Source organism: Canis aureus, chromosome 29 (assembly GCF_053574225.1).
Source record: "Canis aureus isolate CA01 chromosome 29, VMU_Caureus_v.1.0, whole genome shotgun sequence".
NCBI lineage: Eukaryota > Metazoa > Chordata > Mammalia > Carnivora > Canidae > Canis > Canis aureus.
Window position 1 is genome coordinate 16850394 of NC_135639.1, and position 27984 is coordinate 16878377.

At 45.9% G+C, this 27984-nt stretch overlaps 1 long non-coding RNA gene across 1 annotated transcript; it reads left to right on the top strand.

The window, feature by feature from the left end:
• Positions 1 to 365: 365 nt before the first annotated feature.
• LOC144300789 (uncharacterized) lies at positions 366 to 27434 on the top strand. Its single transcript, XR_013367568.1, has 2 exons — positions 366 to 484; positions 27184 to 27434. It is a non-coding gene; the product is annotated as an uncharacterized LOC144300789 (long non-coding RNA).
• The last annotated feature ends 550 nt before the right edge of the window (positions 27435 to 27984 follow it).

Here is a 27984-nt window from a genome sequence, read left to right on the forward strand (position 1 = left end):
TCAGCTCACAATGACCACTGGATAACAGTCTTCGAGGATCTGTGATGCTGGAAGGGAGCTGAGAGCTACAGAGAAGGGGATAGACATCCCCAGAGAAGCATGTTGTGGGTGCGAGTAGAGACTGAGCTCTGTGTCCTCAGCTTCTTGTCCCAGCTCTGCCTCAGATAAGCCTGTTGTTTTCAGCTCTGGGCTTCACTCTCCTCGTTGGGAAAATATGAGTAAGACTAGGGCCCCCCTCCTAGATGTGTTGTGAGAGTTAAATAAAGTGATGAATACACAGCGCACCACCCAGGATAAGGAGGATAAGGCGAGTTACAACATCACAACAAGAGCCAGTATTTTCTGATGTGCGCTACTCCCAGTCCCTGTGCTGAGAGCTTTGACTCCATTCTGCAGCTGAGCTCTCCAGGAGTCTGGGGAGCAGATGGACATTTTAATAATGAGGAGTCTACACTGGAGGCTTTACTGTGGGAGGAGCCCACAGGTAGGCTCTCCCCTTCCCCTTCGATAGATGTAGAAGCTAATGTCCAGCGGGAGGGGATGACTCGCTCGAGGTCTTTCTATTTGCAGAACCAGTACTCTTCCAGTCTGAGTCCACAGCCAGCTTTGGTTTGCCTTTCTGCTTCCATGTCAGCGTTGGGTTAAACAAAACTTTTTAAAAGATGTATCTTCACTATCCCCTTCCCCGTAAGGAGGCCTCTGTGGCTTCTGGGAAGGAGGTGTAGTCTTGTACTCGAATGGTGTGTGTGTGTATGTGTGTGTGTGTGTGTGTGTGTGTGTGTGTGTTTCCTGTTCCCACTCCCAGAGCAATTCATTTCCTACCTTGAATCCTTGTGCTGGGATTTTTTATAGCAAACTATCCCCATTTCACAAGTAGCCTCAAGCAACAATTAGTCCTGCATGTAATTTCTGAATCAAATGGGGGGGTTTGGGTGGGAACCGTGCAAGCCGTTTGCAAGCAGATGTAGCCCGAGGTGGAGTCACTCCCTGTGTTGTGGGGAGGCCGGGAGGGGCTGGCAGGAGAAAGAGCAGAGGCCCAGCCTGGTGTACGGCCTCAAGCTCTGAATTAGGAGGCAGAAGAGTGGGGACTATGTGGTGGGCAGGATAGAGACCCCACAGATGCCCACGCTCTAATCCCCCGGAAGCTGTGAACATTACCTAATATGTCAGGACTTCTGTGGATGTGACTCAGACTAAGGAGTTTGACACGGGGGACAGGATCCAGGTGGGTGTGAAGTAGTCCCATGAATCTTCAGAAGCAGAGAACCTTTCCTAGCTATGGATGGGAAGACGTGCCAGCAGAAGGGGCAGGGCATACAGGGCTGCTGGTTTGGAAGATGGGAGGAAGGGGCCACGAGCCAAGGAAAGCGGTGGCTTCTGGAGGCTGGAAAAGGCAAGGAAATGGATTCCCCCCTTAAAGCCTCCAGAAGGAACAAAGTCCTGGTGGCAGCTTGATTTTAGCCAGTGAGACCCATGTCTGACTCTTTAAGATACTAAATTTGTGTTGTTTTAAGCACTAAGTTAGTGGTAATTTGTTATAGCAAATGAATGCAGCCTGGTTCCTTTTTCCTAACGCTTCATCCCTTCAGAGGGATGTGAGCCTCGGTGTCCTGATCAGTAAAGCCAAGGTCACTTCTTATAATCCCCAGCTCTCCAGGCCTGGCCAGCCCTGGGGACCTAAGAAGTCAGTTCAACAGTAACATACGACTGTGTGGCTCTGCCCTATACCTGATGAGTCTGCAGGCACCTGGCAAGCCTCCTCCCTGAAGCCTCGCTAGAGGACAAAAGCCATGTTTCCTGCCCTCTATCTAGCAAGCTGCCTGGAGCTTCCCTGTCAGGCCCCGCTGTGGCCTCGGCCAAAGGACCAGTCATCAGTTTCCCTGCCTGGCCAGCTTCCACAGCACCCACCCCTGCTGCCTCCGGGACCGCCTGGGAGCCCTCTAAAACCACATCCCCCACCCCAGATCGATTGAACAGAATCCCCAGGAGGCCCTGCAAACTGTCATCTTGCAAAAGAACACGAGGGAATTTGGGAGACTGAGGATTTAGTCTGTCTTCTTCCAAGAATTATATCATTCCTCCAACATGTGGGGCAAGTCATTTGATCTTCCTGGGTCTCATTATTCTCCTGTATAACCTGAAAAATCCGTCCCTAAGCTTCCTTCCAGAACTGAAGCTCTCACGCACAATAGTATTTTCCTTTCATTTTCTGAAGACACCTTAGGATTTTATCCCATCACGGGGCTGTTGTGGCAAGCATCCCTTTTCTCTGTACAAAGCTGTGTAGATTTGGGACCCTGGGATGGGTCTAAACTAAGGCTGTAGCATAGCCCAGAATTTGTCTCAAAATATATAAATACATTTTTAATTCTTAGTAAAGTAAAATAAAGGCAACTCCAGCAGACCTTCTGATGAATACTCAAGAGATGGAAAGCGGTGCCTGAAAATTTGATAGAGGTCACCACCTGGGTGTGGGGTCGGGGGAGGGGAAGGTGGGAGAGAGGGTGCAGGGAGCAGGGAGGGAGAGAGGAGGGGTAGAGGAGGTAGGGGGAGGTGTGAGGGGAAACCAGAAATGCCGAAGACCCTACCTCCTCCATCATCAACAGGTATAAAATCCATCTGCTCTGCCTACTTCCTTAGGTTAGCGTGAGAAGCCACAGCATGGTCTGTTTGGACCATTCTCTAAACTGTTGAGTGTTACAGGGCGGTAAAAGGTTCTGCTGCTTCTCCCTCCTTCTTGAGCATGGACTCTTAGCAGCCAGCCTTCTGAGACAATGTTGTTCTGTTAAGAGAACAACGAAGCCCAGAGAAGCAAACGACCCGTTCAAAGACGCACCTTCCCAAGTATCAAGAGTCATTGATCTAAATCAATCTCATTATATCAGTGAGGGGAGGCAAGCTGTGTTCCAGTAGCAAACAACCCCCAAATAACAAGCTTTCTTTGTCAACAAGACCGTCACAGGTTGGAAGGGCTTCTGTTTGTTGTGGTCATGGAGGCACCAAGGCCGATGGAGCAGCCATCATTTCAAATCATATAGGTCACCGTGCCAGAAAGAACGAGAGACCTTTGGAGGGTCTGGTGAGTGTGACACACGTCACTTCTGGTCACACTCATTGGTAGGAACTAATCACAAGACTCCAACCCACTACATGGGGCCACTAGTAAAAGGAAGTACAAACACACCAGGCACCTGCCCGGCAGGAAGGCGTGCAAAAGGCACTATTGCCCATCACACCCATGTCTCTGTCCCCCTCCTCTCCATGGTCCCTCCTCTACAAAACCTTTCCCCATCCCACAAACTGTATTCCTGAAAGTTCTGTTTGACCAGAACATCAAGTCTGATCCCTCAGCCTTTGGTACATGCCAGGACTGGTGCTTTGCCTTTGCGCCTTTGATACCCAGCACAGGGCCTGCGTGTGGGAAGATGAATGCTGCTTCCAAATACACATGACATTTTCTTTAATTTTTGTTTAACAGCTATAATGCACCAGTGTTATTTAAACGACTTGAAAATTATTTAATCTTTAAAAAAAAACCCGTTGTGGTCATAACTTATTTCCCCCATTTTATAGCTGAGGGCCTTGAGGCACAGAGAGGTTAAGTAACTAACTCCGGGTCACAAACCTACCAAAGGGTGGAGTGGGGAGCTGCACTCAGGCGTAGTCCTGATAATCCAGGTGCGTGGTGTCTACACCCTGCTGCTGCTTGATGCCCCAGCGGGGAGGGTCCAGCTGAGCACCACTTCCCACTGTTTGATTCTAACGCTCAGCTCAGTGCTCAAGCAGGCTCCATGAGGGCCCCCTCCCCTTTTGGGGGAGCATCATAGACATTGTAACCCAGTTCCCCTCTCTGTCAAAACTTGCCTGTCTTGAGTCTTACCCCCTCCTCTCAGGAGCTTGTCCTCTACAGACCTGATAAATTCCAGGAGAGCTGGGAGGTGCAAAAGATCATTATTTTCCCCTTGACAGTTTTGCCGAGGGCTGGCCCTGGAGCAGATAAACCACCCTGGGCAGAACCAGGCTGGTGGCACCGGCAGCTCAGCTCCTTGTGATGCAAACATGCAGGATCTGTAGACCGATTTGGAGCAATGTCTTCCAGCGATGAGCCTCTGAGCACCCAGTCGAGGCCTTGCTTCTTCATTTCAAACGAGATCCTCAGATGAGGAGCCCAGGACGCCACAGGACGATGGGAGGGATGAGAGACTGCAAACATTCTGCTGTCTCACTGTCCTCATCTTGGAACTGGCAAGTGGCTTTTCTATCTGGAGCCCTTGGGGGACTTTTGCTGGTGTCCCTGACCAACAAATTCTTTCAGTTAAGGCCCGAATCTTTCAGGGTGAAGGCCACAGGGTTTACAAGTGAGCTTTTGGAAGCTGAGGGTAAAAGCCCATGTCCACCATGGGGCTCCTGGACACAGAGTGGCCGCAGGAAGGGCTCTGGCACATGGAGGTGGAGCCAACAGGTCTACCCTTCATGGGCTGTGCTCTGAGCTGGGTTCTGAGGGACGCTGCACACACTGCGGACTCTCCTCACAGACTCTCAATGAAGTGCACCCTCCAAAGAAAGAATTCCCAAAAAAAAAAAAATCCCTCAGGATTCAAAAGTTGTACTCTTTTCAGGAACAAAAAAAAAAATCCAAATTCCCAAATGATATTCAAACATGAATTTGTTGCCACTCGGAAGCAGAGTCCGTGTTGGGGGAGGAAGGGGGACAGTGGGGTGTAGGGGGCGGTAATGTCAAGATGGAAAAAGATGAGAAAAAGGGAAATGCGAATTTGGGAGGGGCTGGTCTGTTGCAGTGGACCAGAGTCCCTTGCTCTGGCCTGAAGGTACCACAAGATGGCAGCATTTCTGAACGTTCCAGATCATTCCCCCCCATCCCCTCCCCCCCCATGGGACTGCTTCTCAGGGCTCTGGGGTGCCTTGGCGTCCAGTCAGGAGCACATCCTCCCCCGTATTTAGGAGGATTAAGAGTGCCGACCTGAGATGCTCTCGTCCTCAGCCAGAGACAAGAGAGAAGAGGGCCGGAGCCGAAGAGCTGGATCTCTCCGGTGCACGTTCAGCTGTTTAAACAAAATCAGCGCTGAACCCAAGCGCCTGTTGGCCAGTGGCCACTTTGGCTGTTGGGCTGGATTGTCTTAGTGTGTCTGAGAAACAGAATGCTTGTTTGGCCAGATGTCATGTGGAGGCCAAGGGACTTTGCGGTGCTCTAGAGAGTACATCCCCGCTAACTAACCTCAGTCTGGAAGCTCTGGGGACATTATTCTGTAGAATCTGGCACTAGTGGCCAGACCGAGGGTCCCACCCCACCCTACCACCACCCTGGGTGCTCACACCAGTCATCTGGTGTGAAAGAGTGGACCGTTTGTGCTATTAAAAACTCTTCCCGGTATTTGTTTTCCATACTCTATTTGTTCATTCATTTACTTTTCAGTATTTATTCAGCACCTACTCCGAGCCAGGTGTTCTGCTGTGTCCTGGGGATTCGAGAATGACTGTTCCACCGTCAGGGAACTTGCATCTATTTGGGGATGGAGGGAGAATGAATGAATTACCATTATAAAAGGGCTATGCAGGAAAAGTGCTACAGCAGGGATTCTGGAAGGCTCCGCCATTTATTAGCTGTTGGTCTTGGGCAAATTATTTGGCCAGGGCCCCAGTGTATGGTTCTTGAGACTTTGCACGGGATGGCCGGGAGGACGGACGGATGCACGGAAGCAACAGCATCTGCCACCTGTTATGCACCTCACAGCTCCTGGGGGTGCTATTCACACAGGCTGCACAGGATTGTGGTGGCTTTGACTCTACCGCCCCCAGACTCGGTTTCCTTACCTGTAAACTGGAATCATAATAGTGACATCACAGGACTGGTGTGAGCATGGAGTGAGGTACGGGAAAGAGTGTGAAGATCCAGCTCTGTGCCTGGTGTGTCCATGATTATTAGATCTAAGAAGCCATGATATCAAAGCTCAATATAAAGGCTTAAATCTTCATTTTGGAGACGAATGCAAAGCCCCATGTGCCCATTAAGTTGTGCGTTGGGCCAATTAATGGCCAGTTTTCAGCAGCCACGCTGCTTCCTCCTACCACCTGAAGGAGGGTGGAGAAAACTGATGCCCACCTCGTGGCGGTGTAGCCGTGCCACGATCTCCACTTTCAAGATCAGGTCTGTGCCTGTCCTTGCGGAGCACGAGACAGATCTACCGGCTGGCCAGTCGCGTCAGGACCAAGTGGCAAAGGGAGACATTCCCGTGGCGGCAGCGCCTGGATGATACCTGCTACCTGCTGTCATCCTCAGGGCAGCGCTGTGATGCAGGCCGAGGGGCGAGCATCCTTGCAGGCCAGGAAATGGAGGCCAAAGGTCACTCAGCAAATATGTGCTGAAGCTAGGCTTAAACCCACAGCAGATGGGCTCCGAGTCCTGAAGGCTGTCTTGAGAGGTTTGGTGGAATTGACTAGAAGGGTACAGGTAGCTTGTCCCCAGGCCGAAAGCGGGACTTAAATGCTTGCTGCGGCGGTCCCATGGACCACTTCTAACAGGCTCTCCACTGGCCTGGAAAACAAATATGTGAACATGTGAACAACAGACAACAAACAAACATGTGAACAAACATGGGATGCCGGGAAATTATTACACAGCCATCCCACCAGCTCACATGCTACTGTGCGCTTCGGTCTAGCCCGCGCACAGCTGCCCCTGGATGAGCTGACCTGGGCCTGCCGATGGCCTGCGTGTGAGACAGGAAGGCCCCCAGAACCCCATTCTGGCACTATGGCTGTCTCACCTGACTTCTGGAAAGGCGATCTCCTTGTCCCAAGACATTCTGGGGTAAAGTTAACCCTGTTCAAGCCCTAGGGGGAAGAGCCACTTCCAGGTGCCCAGGGGAGAAGGGAAGCAGTGATGTCTCCGAAGATCTCCTCCCACCAGATTAGGAAAACAGTGACATCCAGTCCCCCGCAGGGCCAGGGAAGGTGAGAGCAGCACAGAGGAGGGATCATGGCTGAGCCACATAGGTGGTGACGCCCTTGTGCTAATGGTGCCACCTCGGATTTTAGAATGCCCTGGCAGATTAAAGTGTTTCTCAGATAAAGGAAAAACGGTGTCACCAAATGTTTGAGGACTGAGGATTTAGGTCCAATGGGGGTGTTAAGAATGATGCAAGCAGCTTTCTTTTTTCCCTCTAAAATTGTTTGGCAAGTTGTAGTGGACATCTGATGTTTCTACCAGCTGGCATCAATTCCCCTTCCTATAATAGCATCCTGGGTTTTCCTTGGGGTGGGGGACTCCCCTTCCCCACTGCTCTTCTTCTGGTTTGAATGAGTCTTACTCCCTTCACTGGCTCTGGGGATGGGCACGGACCCAGGGCTGACCAATCCCTATGCTTCATACTCTGGAGGCGTGAGCATTTCAGAGGTGGGTATGACACCTCAGCCAAACCAAACTGAGAGTCAATCCTGAGGTTTTGCCAGAAGTGGGGGACAACACACGCTCTTTCTGAAGGGGTTGCTAAACTGGGAACCCATGGGCCTGGAATTGCTAGTGGTTGTGTTGCCGTTACATGAGGAGAACCACCTGAGACTTAAGGCAGTCAAGAGAAAAGCAGAGAAAGGAGATGAGATGGTGTGACCAAGATTTCTGGTGACATCTTTTGAGTGGCTTGGTTGAACTGTGAATTTTTTTTAATAATATGAGTTAATATATTGCATTCGATGTTTTTGCAAATTAGAGTTATTGTCTCTTAGTCCTGAAAGCATCCTGATATAGAAACATTCTCAAAATATTATATCAGTAAGCCAGAGCTGAAGATACAATGGAAATTTCATTTGAAATGTATTTGGTACTAAGTATCCATCAGAATTGTTTTGTGTTTTACATATTAAAGATGTAAGAGAAATTGTGCTGTGCCTACACCATATCATGAAAAAAATAAACAAATAATCTTCATAATACTATCTAGTAAATCTCAGAGACCTAGTTCCCTGGAGTCAAAGATCTAGGTTTGAGTTCTAGCTCTGTCAATTACCTTGGACAACTGTCATAACTGTCATGGGCCTTGGTTTACTCATCTGTAATATGGTGGTAATAAGAGTAGTTATGTCATTGGGTCATTAGGGAGGATTAATAAGAATAAGAATAAGAATGAAATAAGAATAAGAATAAGAAATAAGAATATCCAGCTTTACCACAGTACTATGAGATGGGAACCAAAGGGCAGGAAGATTAGCTTTCTCAAGATTAGCTAACTACTCAGTGGCAGAGCTAGAATTTGAATCTGGGCAATGTGGCTCAGGGCTTTCACTCCTGACCACCGTGATTATCATTTCTTGAACCTAGCAGAGGTTGAGTAATCTGCCCAAGGTCACACCTCATAATATTGTAAACAAAGTGCTTATCATAGGGTCTGATACCAACATATGTTAAGAGAACATGGAATAAGAAGAGTATTAACCAGTTGGATACATTTCAGGGCAGGGCCACATCTGCAATCATGGGCAGATGCAGGAGTGGGATTTAGGAGACCTGGCTTATTACCTCTACTGATAACCTGACATGTGACCTTAGGCAAGTCACTTGCTTTTCTGGTCTATGACTTCTCATATGTAAATCAAGAGGATTGTTGAGGCACCAGGGTAGCTCAGTCAGGTAAGTGTCCGACTCTTGATTTTGGCTTAGGTCATGATGTCAGGGTCACAAGATCCAGCCCTACGTGGGGCTCTGCATTGGCATGGAGCCTGCTTAGGATTCTCTCTCTCCCTCTGTCCCTCTCCTTGTTCACTCTCTCTTTCTTTCTCCAAAAAGAAAAAAAAAAAGAGGATCAAAATTGTTCTCTACCCACAGCAACCATCTACTGGTCCATTCAATAACCAAGGAGACCGAGGCCACATGAATTGGACTTGGCATGGGGTTTTAGGTGAGGTGTCTGGATCAGAGACCCCCTCTCCCTGCCAGTCAGTCTGAAGGTGTGGATGCAGGGCTTCATCCTCCATGCTCTACACTGCTTGCATCTTGGAGCTTCTCTTCCAAGTTTTCCCTATTTCTCTACCCTAGTCCACTTCTAAGGTCAAGGAAGAAAAATGTGACTGAAATTGGTCATCTCTGACCCAGAGCAAAGAAAGCCTAAGCCTGGCCCTCAGCTTTCTCACATGTTGAATCCATGGCCAACTCCCAGCTTCTTCCCTGATCATTTAAAGGTTTTTTTTTTTTTTTATCACATCTGAAAAGGCTTCCCAAGTGGCAACAAACTCTCCCAGGAAAAAGTAAGTGTTTTGATGAGTTAAGTGTAAATGAATCAAAACCATATGGATTAAATTTCCCCTAAAATACATTCAGGATTGACCTGAAGGATAAATGCTCTGGGACAATATGGGTGGGAGGGGTGGAGAGTCTAGAGTCTGACTTAGAACTTCCTCTCTAGTCCATAGCACCAGGGCCAGTTCCTCCATAACCTGCACAACCCCAAAGTCTCAGACCCCCTAACTCGTGCTATCTTTTACAAATGAACAATTAATACTAGGATGGACTTAATAAGACCTTGGGGTAAAAATTCAACTAACTAAGAATATCTTGTTTAAGGTGCTTTGCTGTGAGAGTCTCCCTGAAAGTTGTAAACTTGTTCAAGGTGGTAGATTCACCTTCAAAAGTGAATTTGTTCATTCACTCAAAGGATACTCACTGAGTACTTGTGTCAAAACCTGCAGTGTAATGGGCAGCAAAGAGGAATAAAACAGGGTCCGAATTTCTCTGTCCCCTCTACCTCCGTCATGATGCCATTTGCCCTGCTGCTACTTCTCAGTGGGTCTTCGTTGCTTTCAATGACATTAAGCTCTCTGCTGAGAGGCTTTCAAACCAGTTTGGGAGTATTTTCTCAAGGTTTTGGTTGAAATGGGAAATATACTAAGTTATACTCAGTTAAGGGCAAGCTCCAAGCATGGTAGGCAAGGCCCTCTACAGGACTTGGCCCTTACTTAACTCTCAAGCCTCTTTGGAAAAATATCCTGTGTTCTTGAATTGGAAGAATTAATATTCTTTAAATGTCTGTAAAATTCCAAGTGGCCTCAGATTTAATTCAATCCACATCAAAATTCCAATGGCATTTTTCACAGAAATAGAAAAACTATTCTAAAATTCATAAGGAATCAAACTAACTGATTTCAAAGTATATTATAAAGCTATAGTAATCAAAATGGTATGATACTGGCATAAAAACAGACACAAAGACCAATGGAACAGAACAGAGAAAGCCCAGAAATAAACCCAGGCATGTACAATCCAGTAATCTTTGACAAGGGAGCCAAGAATATGCAGCAGGGGAAAAAATCATCTCTTCAATAAATGGTACTGGAAAGGGGTCCCTGGGTGGCTTAGTCAGTTAAATGTCTGCCTTTGGCTCAAGTCATGATACCAGGGTCCTGGGATTGAATTCCACATCAGGCTCCCTGCTCAGCAGGGAGTCTGTTTCTCTCTCTCACTTGCCTGTGTTCTGTCTCTCAAATAAATAAATAAAATCTTAAAAAAAAAAAAAACAACAATAAATGGTGCTGGAAACACTGGATATCCACATGCAAGAAAAAAAAAAGAAATTGGACTCCTATCATATAGCACTCACAAAGTTAATTCAGAATAATCAAAGACTTAAATGTAAGACTTGAAATTATAAAACTCCTTGAGGAAAACATTGGGGAAAATCTCCTTGATATTGGTCTTGGCAATGATTTTTTTGATAAGACATTAAAAAGATGGGCAACAAAAGCTAAAGTAAACAAGTGGGACTACATCAAACTAAAATGCTACACAGCAAAAGAAATAATCAATGATTTGAAAACACAAGCCACAGAGTCAGAAAAATTTTGCAAACCTAATACCTAATAATATATCTAAAATATTTGATATCCAAAATATATAAGGAATGTACACAACTCAATAGTAAAAAACAAAAATTAGAAATGAGCAAAGGACCTGAATGGGCATTTTTCCAAAGAAGACAAAGGGGCCAATAGATACATGAAAAGATGTTCAATGTCACTGACCAAGTGTAACCAAAGGCAAATTGAAACCACAATGAGACATCATCTCACCCCTGTTTAGGATGGCTATTGTCAAAAAGGCAAGAGATAACAAAGGTTGGCAAAAGCATGGAGAAAAGGGAACACTTACATACTGTTGGTGAGAATGTAAATTGGCACAGCCATTATGGAAAACAGTATAGCAGTTCCTCAAAAAATTAAAGATAAGGCCCTGCATGGCTCAGTGGTTGAACCATGACCTTTGGCTCAGGTCATGATCCTGCTCCTGGGATTGAGTCCCACATAGGGCTCCCCAGAAATAGGGAGCCTATTTCTCCCTCTGCCTATGTCTCTGCCTAACCTCTCTCTGTGTCTCTCATGAATAAATAAATGAAATCTTTAAAAAAATTAAAAATAGAACTGCCATATGATCCAGCAATCCCACTCCTGGGCATATATCCAAAGGAAACAAAATCAGTATCTCAAAGAGATAATCTGCACTCCCATGTTCACTGCAGCATTATTCACAATAGCCAAGATATAGGAAGAACCTAAATGTTCTTTGACAGATGAACGGATAAAGAAAATGTGAGATATCTATAAATACACGTACAATGGAATATCAGTCAGCTGTACAAAAGAAGGAAATTTTGACATTTGCAACAACACGAATGAACCTGGAGGGCATTATGCTAAATGAAATAATCCAGACAAAGAAGAACAAACACTGTATTTATTGCTGATATGTGCAATCTGAAAAAAAAATCAATTTTATAGAAACAGAGACTAGAACAGTGACTTCCAGGGGCTGGGCAGAGAGGGGAATGGGAGATGTAAGTCAAAGTGCACAAACTTTCAGTTATAAGACAAATAAGTTCTAAGGATCTCATGTATAGTGTAGCAACTATATAGTTAATAATATGATATCAAATACTTGAAATCTGCTGAGAGTAGATCTTAAGTGTTCTCACCACAAAAAAAGAAAAAAGTTAACTATGTGAAGTGATGTGTTAATTATCTTGATCTCGGTAATCATTCCACAATGTATATGCATATCAAATCATCATGTTGTACACTTCAGATGTATACAATTAACATTTGTCAGTTGTTCCTCAATAAGGCTGGGCAGGTGTAAAGGATACAGCAAATGTCTCAGTATTAACTGTTTAATTAAAAAAAAAAATTACGGTCACAAGCCAAACAACTTCTACAACCTTTCATATCATCTTCTAAGGACATTGCTTTTTTTTGCTCTTGTGAGAGTCTCTGGTGCACTTTTTTGGGGGGTGGGTGGATGGAGAGGAGCAGAGGGAGAGGAAGAGAGAGAATCTTTTTTTTAAAGATTTTATTTATTTATTTATTTATTTATTTATTTATTTATTTATGAGAGAGCACGAGCAGGGTTGGAGGTGTGTGGAGCAGCAGAAAAAGAGGGAGAAGCAGACTCGGGAGAGCCCGATGTGGGGCTGGGTCCCAGGACCCTGAGCTCATGACCTGAGCTGAAATCAGAAGCTGGCCGATTAACCTACTGAGGCACCCAGGCACCCCACCGGTTCACTTTTTAATCACATGCTCTTTGTTTTTACTCTTAGGAACCACAGGATGTTTCATATGTTAATATAAGTCATATAACTTTACAATGGTGAGATCTGTATGTGTACACACACGTATTACCACATGGCGTGCACTATTAGCATGTAGCATTGGAGCCACATCAGACCATGTAGCATTGGACCCAAGACCATGAGAAGTACAACACCAAGCCAAAAACAGAATATTTTCCCCGGACTTGACTGTGAATCCTCCTGACTGTATGGCAGCTGGGACGGAAGAAGGAAGGTGGGTGAGGGACTCACAGAAGTCCCTCTTATTTGGGGCCATGGCTCGTAAAGCAACAAGGTGTCTTCTCCCTGAAGCAGCCGGTTTTGACTTTCAGGTTTAGAGGCATCTGTGATTTGGGAACAATCAAACTGAGATCCCTGAGCAGTGGACTGTGGTTATAGAGAAGGCACATCTAGGCAAATCTGTGTAATTATGTTTATTTTTCCAAGGACAAGAGGGGTGGGATGGGAAGGAAATGATTGGACCAAGCCTGAGGGCTTACGGCATCATCCTCAGCTTAGGGTTTTACCCACTTGAGAGACTGAAAATACAGAGGCACGATGGCCTGACCACAGGTAGAAAGAGGACTGTGACCCACAATGTGCAGCGCCCCCTCATCCACCCGGGAGGCCAGGCCGCTGCCTGCAGTGACAGTCCACGGAGCTCGTCTGTACGTCAGCCCCAAATAGCCGGGACTCAGCTAGCAACCGGCAGCCTCTCTAGCTGTCGTCCCTGATCCCAACTAAGGGCCGCCGGGGAAAGCCGAATACATACCCTCACCAACCACATGGGACACTCTCCTTCTAGGACATTCATCTTTTCCAACCTTCAGCTCCCCCAGGCCAGCCTCCAGCTTTTCTTCCCCGCTGTCAAGCATCCTCACTCTTGCCTGCCTTTGGGTCTCTGCCAAATGCAAGTGATGGGAGCTGATCCCCTGGCAATGGCAAGTTCTGACTCAACAGCCTTTTGTTTTTTCATTTGGTTGGTCTTTCTGTCCACACGTCTTCCTAGATATTTGTGGGACAAATGATTCCAAGCAACCAGTGGTATCACCCACTTCACTGACTGTCTCCCACAGCACCAGCTGGCACACAGGTGGCTGTCAGCTGCTCCCTCCTCTTTGCCCTGTAGCTCGAAGCTCATTCACCGACTCTGCCCCTGGTGTGCACATGGTCAGCTCTAAGTTGCACTCAGAGGGCATCAGAGTTTGTTCATAGCTGGTGTCCATTCTGATGGCTCTGTGCTCTTACCCCAATTTAGCAGGTGAAACTACCATGGAGGGTAAGATGTTGGGGGTTGGCTTCTAACCCCAGAACTCACAAGCAGGGAAGGCCACATTGCCTTCCTGGTCCTGTCTCTGTTGCTGTAATATGAAGATTGGACTAGAATAATATTTTAAGTCCCTTCTGTATCTTACCCAGTTGAATCTTCTCTCCACTGGGGCCCAGCCCTCCCATGTGTTGGACATTACAGAAATCTCAAAAGGACCAACCCTCGGTTGGGGTTACCCTCTGCCGAAGGAGGGTTCACAGAGCCAGTGGCATTTGCACCGCCTGGCCAAAGAGAGGCAAATCCGGGGCGGGATCACTATTTTCCTACCCTAGATTCGTTGTTCCGGATGGTACCATTTTGGCACCACCAACTCTTCAGCTGCCACACCCTTCGCTCTAATTCACACTCACAGACTTGATTCCCCTGGGAACATGGTTTTAAAATTGAATGAATCCAGAGTTCACATATGTTGCCTGAATGCGACATTGTGTGATACCTTCTCCCCCCCCTCAACTATCCGTACCATCGCCCCCTTTAAAAACCCACTCTCATTGAGTGGCATTAAAAACAAAACAAAACAAAACCCTCACTCCCACTTAGAGGCCTAAGTCCTGGGGAGCCGGAGCAGAGGAGAGGTTGTCACCTCTCACGTTCAGCAATAAAAATGACTTCCTCCTTTCAGCGGCCGTTCCCTGATGTGACTCTGTGATCAGTATCAAATGCTTGGTAGCAAGGCTTTCTGTAGAGCCTTCTCAGCTAAAATAGATTTAACCTGCCCGCTGCTCTTTGTGTAGGAACAATGGGCGTAACAATAAGGAGCTGCTATATTGTTCATGCATGAATAGTCCCGATTCCAGATATTTGCTGTTGGGCCCTGTAGATTACCTGCAAAGAATGTCCAGCTCCCTCTGTTGAGAAAGGTTATGCTACAGGCAAGCAGTCCAGGCTGTTTCATGGTAATGAATCAATAGGGGCCTGCAATTAATGAAGTCTTATTTCAAAATGGTAGGGAGTCACCTTTTGAAATAGGGTCTGTTTTCTCCTCCAGCCTAATTGCACAGCCTGGGGTGTCTCCAGTTTGAATGGGTCAACTTTGTGTGTGAGCCGGGCTTGGGGGCTGGCAGGAAGGGGCAGAGGGTGACAAGTGAGGTGGCTTTGGGGGCTTACTTGGGCAAGCTCTGGGGGAAATGAAACCCATATGTGTGGTTATTAGCATGTGGCTCGGAAGCAGGCACAACAGAGGCAAGCTGGAAGGCCGAGAACACCTCCTGAGTGTCCCGTTCCCAACTTTTCAACTGGGCAAAATTTTAATCGACAGGGGTTTCTTCTGTGTGGCTATAGACTGAAGCTTTGAGAACCCGTGGCTAGTACATGGGGGTAACGGCGGGAAACACCCACAGGCTTCGGCTCCAGCGCATCTGAATCTCAGTCGTTGCACTGCTGTCACCGGCGGTGTCATCTTAGGCAAACTACTTGACCTCTCTGAGCATCCTTTGATCCATCAAACAGGGATATCATCAATCTGCAGGGCTGTTGCAGAAAAAATATGTCCCCCTAGTAGGGATCCAATCCATGGTTGTGGCAAATGTTGCTCGTTTACCAATATCCATCCATCCCTCCTTTCTTCCTGACCAACAGAATCTCAATTTTGCTCAGGGCAGCAGTGTATCCAACCAAGAAAATCCTGATTTCTTGGTGTCCCTTGTAGGTGAGGTATCCATATGACACAGTTCTGGTCAGTCAAAAGGGGTCGTCTGCTGGGTAGGGCTTCCTGGAAAACTATGGTTTTCTTGACTTAAAAAGAAACAGACTGTGCAAGGCTTTTTGCCTTTTCCCCTGCACACTCTTCCTTCCTTCGAACACAGTTGCAAGGCCTGAAAGTGTGGGAGTCACCATCTTGCAACCATGAGGACAAGCCCCACACATGCTAAGGAGAGTGGGACAGAAGGGTAGAGAACGGGGTGGGGGAAGGTTTGTGGAGCTGTGGCGCAGCCGTTCCTGGGCTTGAGTGCCTCCCTCAGGCCTCTTGTCGGGTGAGAACAATAAATCCCTATGCATTTATAGGTCGTGGTTACTTGAGCTTGAGCTTTCTCTCACATGCGGCCAAGCACAGTCTCTATGTGATACCTGCTGATTATTACTTTTACAGGCTGGCACAACAAGCCTTGGAAACTTCCTTGAAGCCCAACTGAAGTAAGAAAGAGGAATATACTGGGAGAAAACCACCTAGTCCCTGATATTTTCAGGGTTCTCCTTTATCTGTCCACCCGTGCACCTGAGCTTTTTTATTTACATAGGCTTCCTTGCTTATTATTAAGTCAGGGCTTCCAGGGAAGTAGAGTTAAATTAAAGATCAGAGGCAAAGATAGCCATGGTTACTATATAAATACCTGTCTGCATCATATAAGATACCGGAGTTAATCAACTCCAAGAACAAAGGAAGTGCCCAAATGAAAAAACTGCCTGCCGGAGCTGGCTACAGCAACCCTGCTGAGTGCAGGAAATAAATATGGGAACCAATAGGCCAAAAATAATAATGGTAATGAGATTTTTAAAACTTCATCCCTAATAAAGAAGCCTTTGCTGAATTCTTATGCCCTAGAGAAATAGCCAAGAGTATTTAGGCTTATCCAAAAGGACTTAGTGGGAACTTGGGAGAAGTATAGGCATGTCTTAGCTAAGGTTGGGATGAGACCCCTTGACCTAGTGGAAGATCTAGGAGGGAGGCTTCTATTGACCTTTGAAGGTCAAGCTACTGGTCCATTGCTCTGGACAGTGTGGCTTAGAGGCCGCCTCTCCATGAGGACAGTGTAGTAAAAAGTGAGTCGCAAATGAGCTAATCACCATTAACGTTTCGGCTGAAACTGCCAGTCTGACATCTTTCCTAATGGCTGACAAATGTCAGGGTGACTTGTGTGCTTTTTTTGTTAATTGAATTGGTTAATTAGGTCCCAGAGGCCTGGCTGCTAATTATGAGCTACAGCCGAATATGAGCTTAAAAAAAAAAAAAGATGCAAGGAAGTTAAAACAAAAGAGAAAATACACACATGCGCGCACACACGCACACACACACTCCAACTCCTTTGTGTTCTTTACAATCTGTACTGTTACCTTCTCTTAATTTTTGACCTGCCACATGTTACTACCTTCTTGATGTATTTAAAAAAACAAAAAACAAAAAGAGGGCAAGAAGAACTCCAATTCTGCCTTTTTCCATGAGGAGCATCTGTTCAATCAGTGCCTCGTTCATTAATTTTCTGCCAATTAGCAAGAAAAAAAAGGTAGACAGGGAAGGGGGAGAAAAAGTCCAGATTTACTGCCTAATGCCTTACCTTGTGAAGATAATGTTTTCAAAAACTCCACATTGTCTGTCGTTTGCATAAAGAAGCATTGACAGTCCTGGAGACCCAGTAGTGACTTGTTGATGTTTAGGAAAACTTTTCCAGAATTTCAGGAAACAAACCCAGACACTGAACAGGCCACACTCTCCATAAAGGATCCCTTCTCAAAGGTTAATAAAGTGACATCTAGCTCATGGAGGCCTCTAGGCATTTAGTGCTAAACGTAGCTCCAAGAAGTGTCTCCCAATTGCCAACTACAGGTGCCCAGTGTTGTCTTTGGTTTTTGCTTCCTGTTAAGAGAGAACGCTGAGGGCAGTTGGAACTTCCAGCTTCGTGCTTCCAGTTCACCACACCATGCTTCTGGGAGCTAGCAGACCCAAAGTATCTGATAAACTGGTTGGCATTCTTTGGAGGAAGGAGGGATGAGAAGGAACCCAAGGTAGAGAGAACTGAAAGGAGAAGCGCTCAAAGGACCTTTGTGGCAAAATCAGATTATTTCAGCCCCTAGGGTTCTGGTGGAGATAAATGGATAGGGCAAGCTGGCCAGAACAGCACTTCCTTGCTCTCGGAGTCTTGGGTTAGCAGAGGCTGGGATTTTGAAAACATGTGGAGGTTTGGAGACTTGAAGAACGTGTGTGGCCCAGATACCTCTTGGAACCATCTTCCCCTGACAGATCAGGAGAACTTGCCTCACATTCCCAATTCCAGTTTGCCTCCCAGCTCAGCCACTAAACCCAGAGCACTCCTCCCAGTTTCTTCCAGTTCCCAGCCTCCCCCACCTTCCATGGAGTCTTGAGCATGTGGCCCTGAGAGTGATGCCTCAGGATGGCCACTAGCTAGATTTTGGTCCCTTCCCGTTCTCAAGGCTTCCAATCATAAAGCTTTTCACTTTTCTGAAGACTTGAGAGGGAGGAGCCATGACCTACACAGAGCTTTCTACTTTCTATGGCTTGCCCTCCACTGCTCCAGCATCTTCCTCTCTCTCTCTCCACCCCCTCCAAATCCTTCAGAATTTAGGAGACCATGCCTGATGTCTGGCTGATAGTCACTGAGAAGCATGTGTGGAAAACTCAAAGTGAAAAGAAAAGCTGCATGTTTTACAAAGATTCAACTTGTGTCTCTGCATTTTTACCAGTAAGTGTGTGTGTGTGTGTGTGTGTGTGTGTGTGTGTGTGTGTACATGCCAGCCAGCATTAAAATAGCAGGGACTGCTTGGGTTCATCTTGAGCAAGGCACCTATAAAGAGTTTTCAAGAAATCATGTTAAAAATCTATGGGGACACTATATGTTGGCAAATCGAATTTAAACAAAATATTAAAAATCAATCAATCAGTCAATCTATGGGGACAGTGGTAAGGTTGAGTATAAGCAGAAGACAAGACAGTGGCAGGCAGTGTAACCCACTAGTCAAGACCATAGATGAAGACCAAAGTCCAAATGCCGGCCTTGACCCTTGCTAGTTGTGCAGCCTTAAGCCAGTTCCTTCCACATCTTTGAAACTCAAGTTTTCAACTCCGAGATGCAAATAATGATAGTATCTATCTTCTAATAGTATCTTGCTGCTGGGAATAAATGAGATAAGGCATATAAGCAGCACTGTGTACCCGGGAAACATCAGCTACTATATTTGCTTTCCTCCCTTACTCCATTTCTTTAAAATCTAAAGTTTACAGAAACATCAGTTATGCCAAAAATTTAACAGTATTTTTAACCTGGTTTGTTTTGCTTATGCTTAAGTTATTCTCAAGTTTCTTTTACATATCTGGTAGAGTGGCCTCTGTTGCTCTTTTTCTGAGAGACTAGAGTTTTTATGACTCTTTAAACCCAGAGAGATTCCAAAATTGTCTTCAGATTTATTTTGGACCGTGCTTTACCCCAAGGGGGCTTATATAAGCCTCAAAGGAGAGGTAAGGAGGAGGAAAAAGGGGTGGTCATGTTTTAAAGAAGGTGAGTGGTGTGTCCCATACACCATCCAAAACATTTAGCCCTTTCTACAGAATCTCTTCTAGGAAAGACCTGCCTCATACGTTCTCTATAGGAAGAGGAGCTCAATTCTGAGAGACCACTTTTTTGGGGGTGTCCTCAGTCCTTTCTGCTGGAGAAAACCCACTTTTGGTCCCAAGTTTTTTTGGTTTCATCATTAGCTTAAAGGGAAGATATTTTGACCACCTGGGAAGGTAGGGTGACAGATGTGATAGGGTGCCCAGGACTGAGACGGTTCTTGGGGCATGAGTTTTTCAGCTCAAAGAAGGAAAGTCCAGGCAAATTGAGATGAGTTGATCACTCTCTTGGAAGGCAGATTTTTAAATTGGTTGTTTGGAGAGTCATTGCAGTTGGGGGAGGTGCTAATCCCAAAGCACCCAGCCAGTTAATAAACTCAGTCAAAACCAGAGGCTCTCAGTGCAATATCAGATGCTAAATGTGTATATGTGGCTTGGGTAGCAGTCATGGTGGAAGTCCTAGAAACACATAATTTCTCAGTCACATAGCACACAGGTTCTGGGGACTCACCCTCTTGGAAGTTAGAGTCTCATGCAGGAACTTGTAAAAATTATGTCCTGAATTAACCAAGCTGCTTCCCACAGATTGCATTTTGAAATACAGAGAGAGAGGAGGAAATGGTTAAGTGACAAAGGACAGAAAAACCACAAAAAAATCCATAAAGGCTTTGTGGACATTGCCCACAAGAGGCGCCAACTGAGAGAAGTCTGCCATTTTTTCACATCCTGGTGCTGGCACAAAAAAAGAAAGGAGGTTTACGTCTCTCCTTAGAAGGAAAGAGAGAAAACAACCCTTAGGGGCTGATGCATTGAGAGAACCTCAAATACGCCGGTCTGAAGATTATGCAATATTTTCATTTAATTCTCAGAGAGACTTGAGAGGTTGGTACTATGATTCATATTTGACAACTCAAGAAATCAGGACTCCCAAAGAAGAGTAAGTTCTCCAAGTTCACTCAGCTAAGAAGTGGCTGACCTGGGAATTGTAATGATAGTAATAATAATGATAATTTAATACAATAGCCATCATCATGGAGCAACAGTGTTTCTTAGGTCTTTAGGTACTAGGCTACATACACTCTTTAATGTTTAACCTCATTTAGTTCTGAAACAGTCTTCCGGAATGGAACCACTCTTAAGCCCATTTAACACATGGGTAAATTGGGAATTAGAGAGATTGTGTAAATCACTGGAGGGCACCCAGCCAGTAAGGAGCAGAACTGGAGTTTGAACCTGTATCTGTCTGGCTCCATAAACCATTGCACAACCCGCTTGACCCATTGTACTGTTATAAAAACACTTTTGTACATGTTACCACATTCAACCATTGAGACATATTTTCTAGACTTAAAAAAGGAAGCCAAGAGAGCTTCTGAGTTGTCCCAAAGTGTAGGAGCCTGGCAGAAAACTGACTCCGATTCCAGCACCCCGGGAGAACCATGGCCCTATGGGTCCATTGGGCAAAAAGAGACATTCTTCCAAAATGGTAGATTTCCTCTCTTGCAGCAACAGCGAGTTTCTTCAATAACCACATCAACCCTGTAGCTGATCGGTGACTCAGAAGGGGAAAGGAGATGGTGATCCTAGAGGGCAAAGACCAGCAGGACGGAGCCTCTGCCAACTGCAGTCTCCTCCCCCAGACCATGCATAAAGGCCCAGATTTTGCCTGCGCATGCAATATTGACCTGGAGGTATTGATGCGCCACCTGCAGGGCTGCCTTTCCTTATCGATAACCAATGGCAGGGCCTAAAGTTCAAACACCGCTGGGCGGCTTTCATGTTTGTAAACAGTATTGATGTGCATAAATAACGGCCCATCAGACCGCAGGATTAAATGAGGACAGAGGCAGAACATTTGGGAGATTAAATCCGGAAGCAGCTAATTAAAATAAGCTGAGAATGAAGGCATAAATGGTGGCCAATTAATGTAAATGCCTTGCAAGCCTGGACACCCCAGTACCCCAACCCAGGCTTTCCCAAGCTCCTGGCCAAGAATACTGCCTCTCCTTAGGATAAAACTGGTCCAACTCTGCCTTTGATTTACTCCCCCACCACAGAGTCTCGTAGGCCAGCGACCCACAGCAAGTGCCAGGAAAGAAGCGCTGTCTGAGAAGACCGGGTGGTCTGGGGGAGAAGACAGACATCTGACGTCACCACTTTGACCCAGGATGCTCTGATGCAGCCTAGAAAAGAAATGCTTAAACTTTCCATTAATAAGAAGAAATTAAAGAGAATTGTGGAAATAGTGATACTTCCTCCTCCACTCCAATAGGGTCAGTTTTGAGGACAAAGTTGGGCTCAGCGATGGAGGGAGGCTCAAGGCTCAAGGCCACTGTCCTCATTACTTCTTAATAAAAGAAAGTGTTTTTGCATGACGATGGCTCAACATCAAAAGGGCCATGTTGAAATGTGCCCTGGTTCACAACAGCCTTGTGCAAATGTCCCACTTTGCTGCGGGGGTAACTTAGAAGAGTCAGGGCAGCAGTTGGTGGTAGTGGGGATAAAGAACCTCTCAGCCAATGGATTGCTTGGGGTAATGACTTGAGAGCTATGATAATAGGGAGGTAATTCCTGCTTTTGCTGGTGACACACTTTCTCCTTTTCACCATCTGTAATGAGGCTTCATTCAAAGCCAATAAAAATAATGGCCAATGTTTACTCCATATAGACTGTGCCAGGCACGATCTAAGCATGTTACATGCATGAGCTCATTTAGCTTTCATAAAAACCCTAAGAGAGGAAGCAAAAGCACACATGGGTGATGTTATTGCCATAGTGACTTTGTTTCCCCAAGCAATCTCTGAGGTAGAGCAAACAGTGTTAGTCTAATTTTGATATGAAGAACATAAGCCTGAGGGATAAAGTGATTTGCTCACAGTCAGAAGTGGGTACCTTACAGAGAGGCCTTTTGGGGCCCCTAGATGCCCTACTTTTGAAGAGGTAGGATGGCTGTGTTTTGCCCCAGGCTCCATTCACTATGACCATTTGCTCCTATGGTCAGCCGTGGCCCAACATGCTTCCAGAAGCATCTTTATAGGATGGAGGAGAGGGTGAAATGCTCCCCAACATTGGGTTTTCATGAAGTGCAACAAAAGCAAGTATTTGAAAGAGCAAGATACTTCAAAAATGCATCAGGACTATTATTTCTATTAAAGGATCTGTCCCCTGAGACAGACCCAAGGCTGCTTTTTGGTTTCTGGTCCCAGCAAAGGTCCCCTCCACTGGCTTGAGCAGCAAGGGAACTGCATTGTGTAAATGCAACTAAGATTTCTGGGAGTGGGGGAGCCGAGGAGCCGGGGAGCTAGCAGGCGTGCAAGGGAACAGTATCATGTTCCTGGTTTTAGGTTAGCTCCAGGACTGGGATGTTTAACTCATGTGGTTTTTCAAGATTAATCATAAGTTACAACAAGCTGCTCCCCCTTGGGGCATTTCATCTGCATCATTTTCTCTCCCAGAGGGTTGAAGGAAGAAAAATATCCGCTGCACAGCTTTGGAAATTAGTTGCTTGTCACTCACTTGCTTGGAATGGGATTTGAATCTTATGGCCTTTGCTCCAGAGCGCTGGACTGGCTCCCCATTAAGTAAGAGATGTACAGCTAGAAAAGACGCTGCTGCCAAGGTACTTAGAGTGAGGAAAGCCAGTTGTGGGCAGCTCAATGGTAACATGAGCCCCTGGCTTCTGAGTGCCATCATTTATCTGCTGGTCCCCAGGCACCTTCAAAACTAGGCATTAAGCCCTCCATGTGCATTTGAGGATCAGGAGTAACAAGCACGCCCCATTCCCCATGGAAATGAAAGGTTGTGGTTCTATCCAGGGCGGGGAGGGAGTTTTATATGAGGGATTCAGAGTCTTCAGTAATCCAGGTGGGGCAGCCTTCTGAATACTGGCCTGGCTGGATGGTTGTTGACTACTTTTCAGAAGGGTGACCCATTGTCCAGTTTATATTACACAAGCTGTCACAGTAACCGCAGACTGGATGGAGTCCGTGCCTGTGGGAGACGGATCTGAGGAGTGGAACATATTGCTGTGGTTCTCCAGGCACGAGGTCCATATCACCCAAAGGAGGACCTCAGCCAGAACCTCAGTGTGATGAATTCAGAGGAGTGGGAAAACTGGAATGGAAAACCAGGAAGGCAGACAGAAACTGTGTCACGTGGACACAGGTGGGGCAAACTTTGGTGAGATCAGGTCAGGGCTGGGCTCCTCTGTGGCAGCACTACTCACTGCACATCCAACTCTGGACAGTTAGAGGTTGCAATGTCCCGCCCAACCTGGGTAGACTGCTCCAGGAATGGGGCTGATGCCAGGAGCTGGAGAGAATGAGCCTGCCGAGACTCAACATGTCAACTCCTGAGGTGCCAATTGAGGTGTCACTGCTAAGTGGGGGACATATCAGAAGTTTGACCAATGAAGTAACTTCTTCAGGAAGCAATATCTGCAACTAGCTAGCCAGAGGGATGTCTATTTATGTCACAAAAGCCAACCACTCTAGAAAACTATTCATTACTTCTTTACTTACTGTCCCAACTCGATGATTGCCTCTGCTCAAATAGACTTGGTCCTGATTAAATTTTGACCATTTACAAATTCCCAATCCACTAGAGAATGTCTCAGAAAGCTATAACAGTTTCTGATTTTCAAATATGAAAGCATTCTGCAGGGTCTGGGTAGTGCAGTGGGTTAAGTGATTGACTCTTGGTTTTGGCTCAGGTCATGATCTCAGGGTCGAGAAATTGAGCCTCACTCCACCCAGTGTGGAGTTTGTTTGAGATTCTTTCTCTCTCTGCCCTTCCCCTTATGTGCTCTCTCTATATATATATAAAATAAATGAATAAATCTTTAAGAAAATGAAAGCATTCAGAGTTATCCTATTAATCAAGACCAAGGTTTGCTCCCATGACCTAGCCTCAACCTACGTTCTCCAGCATCTCCCACCCTACACATGAGCAGAATCAGTGTACTTGCCAGGCCTCAAATACATGAGGTGGATTCCCTACTCTACACCTTGCTGATGCCACACCTTTGCCTGGAGTTTCTCTTCCTCCCCACCCCTATATTTTATTTTCCAAATCTCATCTCATTCTGACCTAATCTGCTACCATTGATTTGTTACACCTCCATAATCTTAAGAATTTGAAAGGTATATTAGGTGTATTTGTTAGGGCTGCCATAGCAAAGTATCACAAAATGGTTGGCTTAGACAACAAAAAATATATTGTCTCATAAATATGGAGGCTAGAAATTCTGAAATCAAGGTGTTGGCAGGGTTGGTTCATTTTGGGGGCTATGAGAAAAAGTCTGTTCTAAGCCTCTCTCCTTGGCTGGAGGATGGCCACCTCCATCTTCACACAGTGTTCTTACTGAATTCATGTCTCTGTGTCCAAATTTCCCTTTTTCATAAGCACAGCAGTCATATTGGGTTAGGGACTACCCCAACGACCTCATTTTTACTTGATTACCTCTGTAAAGACCCTATATCCAAGTAAGGTCACATATTGAGGTACTGGGAATTGGGATTTCAGCATATGAATTTGGCAGGAAGTGGGAGGGCACACAATTGAACCCACACCTAGAGGCATCAATGGCTAAAACTGTGCTGCTCTAGCCCATGATCAGAAATATTTGATTCTGTGCCCAGAGAGCTAATCAGTACTGTATGAAGAAGAGGAGAGGTATGTGCTAAGATAGGAAGCAGAGGCCACCATTATCAGGCTACCTTCTTCTAAGAGAGCAAATGTTTCATAAAGGTAGAAGGTGGTGAAAGGTATAGATCTTGTGCACGGAGGGTATGTTTTATGAAGCACACTGTGGAATAGGCTGGGTTTTGCTGTGGTAACATACAACCCCACAATCTCAATGGCTTACAACCAAAAGTTTGCTTCTTGCTACATGTCCACTGTAGGCCAACTGCAACTCTATTTCACATTGTCCTCACCAGGAAAACCCGTGATCAAGCAGCCTCTAACTGGAACTTTGCCAACTTTATGGCAGAAGGAAAAGACATATGGCAAATCGAGCAGAGCTCTTAGGGGTTCTTCTTGGACAGAGCTTGCATTTCACTGGCCAAATGAAGTCACCTAGCCAAGTCTGACATCAGCAGACAGGAATGTAGAATCCTTCTGCAGGTAGGGTCATTGCAGGGAGGGGCACCCAATATAGGCAAGCAGAAGTCCAATAGACCATGCTAGAATAAGCACCATGACCTATTTCTAAGAAAAGCATCTTCAGCGACACCTGGGTGGCTCAGTGGTTGAGCGTCTGCCTTTGGCTCAGGGCGTGATCCCAGAGTCCTGGGATGGAGTCCCGTGTCAGGCTCCCTGTGTGGAGCCTGCTTCTCCCTCTGCCTGTGTCTCTGCCTCTCTCCGTGTGTCTCTCATGAATAAATAAATAAAATCTTAAAAAAAAAAAAAAGAAAGAAAAGCAGCTTCATGTGACTTTGGGCTTGCCTCTTTTTCTCTGGCCCTCAGTTTCTTCATTTAGTAAATAGGGATCATAATACCACCTTCCCTTCCCTCCAGGGCCATTAAGAAAATTAGCCATGAGACTATGAAACTTCTTGGTAAATGATTATTAAAGCACCCTGGGGACAAAGGTATGCATCTGCTATATTTGGGATATAAAGTCAATTGCAGTTCATATCGACTACAAAGATAGGTGGCCAGCCAATGACAAACCAGGTCTTTCCCCTAAACTCCTGGAAAGGAGGGCAGCCCAGTGTGGTCAAGGCAATCCCACAGATGCAGCCTAGACAATTGGGAGGACCAGGAAGGGATGGGTCATTGCACTGGCATATGAATCCACTCACCATAGTAGATTCTTTCCTTCCACCAGCTCCCCTTCTCTACCCCTCTTCCCAGCTACTGTAGGTCCAAGCACTGGTTCACATTAAAGGGAAATAAATAGGACATATTGCCACCTACATTTTGTAACTGAGGAAACAGGTTCAGAGAAATTAAGCAACATGGTTAAGGTCACACAGTAAGTAAATGCTCCCACAGCATCTCCTTGAAGCACTTTACTTTTATTATTTAATCCTTGCAATAATGTTATGAGATGAGTGCTTTCACTATTCCCATTTTACAGGTGAGGAAACTGAGGCACAAAGATGTTAAAGAATCTGTCCACCATTGTACATGTCATAAGTAGCCAGCCTTGGGAGAGCCCTGGGGTTGAACACCCTGAGATGTACATTTTTGTCGTTATATTTAACATCTCTGAAATTGGGATGAGTCTTTTAATTGATGGCATTATCATAACTGAAGAGTCAGCATTTTTTCTTTCTCACTTAGTGGCATATAAAATAATGATGCATCTTCAAACTGATGACATCTTACTTAGAATCAATGAAATATGAGACATGATTTCTTCTTGACCTGCCCCTCCCCATTTCCTTTCATCAATTTTGAGATTTAAAAATGATTCTTCCTTCTGAATGGAGGGGAAACTAGACATAGATTCTATCAGCATTCCTTCTCCATCTCTCCAGCCCTCTGGGCAAAAAAATGCAAGAGATGCCAACAAAAAGTGACCTAGTTAGGGTGCAAGACAGCAAGTGTGGCTGTGGATTGTGTGCAAGACAGGGTGTTTGGGAGGGTGGAGCTGCACTGGCCAGCATTTCATGAGATCTGAGTCCTGGCTGGAAAGCCCAGCATACAGCGCCCATCCGTGGCCCTGGTGCTAAGGGAAAACCCATTCTCCAGCATACAGACATGAAGCCAGGAAACACAAAAAGGAACTCAGGGGCAATTGTAGAAGGTGTGTCTAAGGCGCTGTACTTACTGAACAAGACACGAATCTATGTCCATTTCTTGGGGGGTAAATACTACCACATGTGCCTAAAACTCTCACATCATTTAGTCTGTGCTGACATGAATCCCCTTGGAAGAGTTAGCATTTGGTTAGGTAAACGTTTCCCCTCTCCCTCCCCTCTTCACCTCCCTCATTCTCCATCAATATCTTGCAGATGTTGGAACAAGCCGATGACTGACTCGGTTCCCACACTGGAATGCCGGCCTGGGGAAGAATGCAGCAGAGCTTTCTGGCTGCCTGCGACCCTCAGCTACGATGGGCCTCCGACATTCTCTTGCTCGTGCATCAAGCCTTCGGCTGCTCACTGCCAAGTATTAAGTGCTTGTTCCACAAAGCTGGTGTAGATTATCACTTTGCTGTATAGATGTATCTAATAGAATTAAATAGTTGGCTCCTGACCAGTAACAGATGTGCTACATATAATGCAACAATAATGAGATTGAAACCACCATGTAATACTGAGGGAAGAGGGGAGGGCAACTTGCATTTCTCCAGTTTGGAAGCCAGCTTGAAGGAAAGAGAAACTAGAATGAATGGCCTTTTATTTGCCCTGAGTGAATCTGTGTGTTTCAGATTCCCCAAGGGCTACCTTTCATGGCTCTGTCCATGCCCAGGACGTGGGCGAGAGACAAACATGATGGAAGTGGGATGTTTTGTGCTGGAGGTGGACTGATCCACCTTGATGACCTCCTACCTATTGCCCCCAACCTGGTGCTGTCCAGTTTGGGGACCCAATAATGAGACCATAATGAAATGCAGGCTGCTCCAGATGAGAAATAACCAATGAAACCTGAGCTCAGGAGGTCACCCATGTGGGTAGGGGGAAGCAAAAGTGTAGACAAGGACAAAGAGCCCTCAGTGTTCCCACATGGAGCCTCCAGTGCTCACTCCTTATGGTTGTGCAGTTCTAGAACCTCAGAATCCTAAGATGGGTCAGTCCCTGGGGATAATCTCC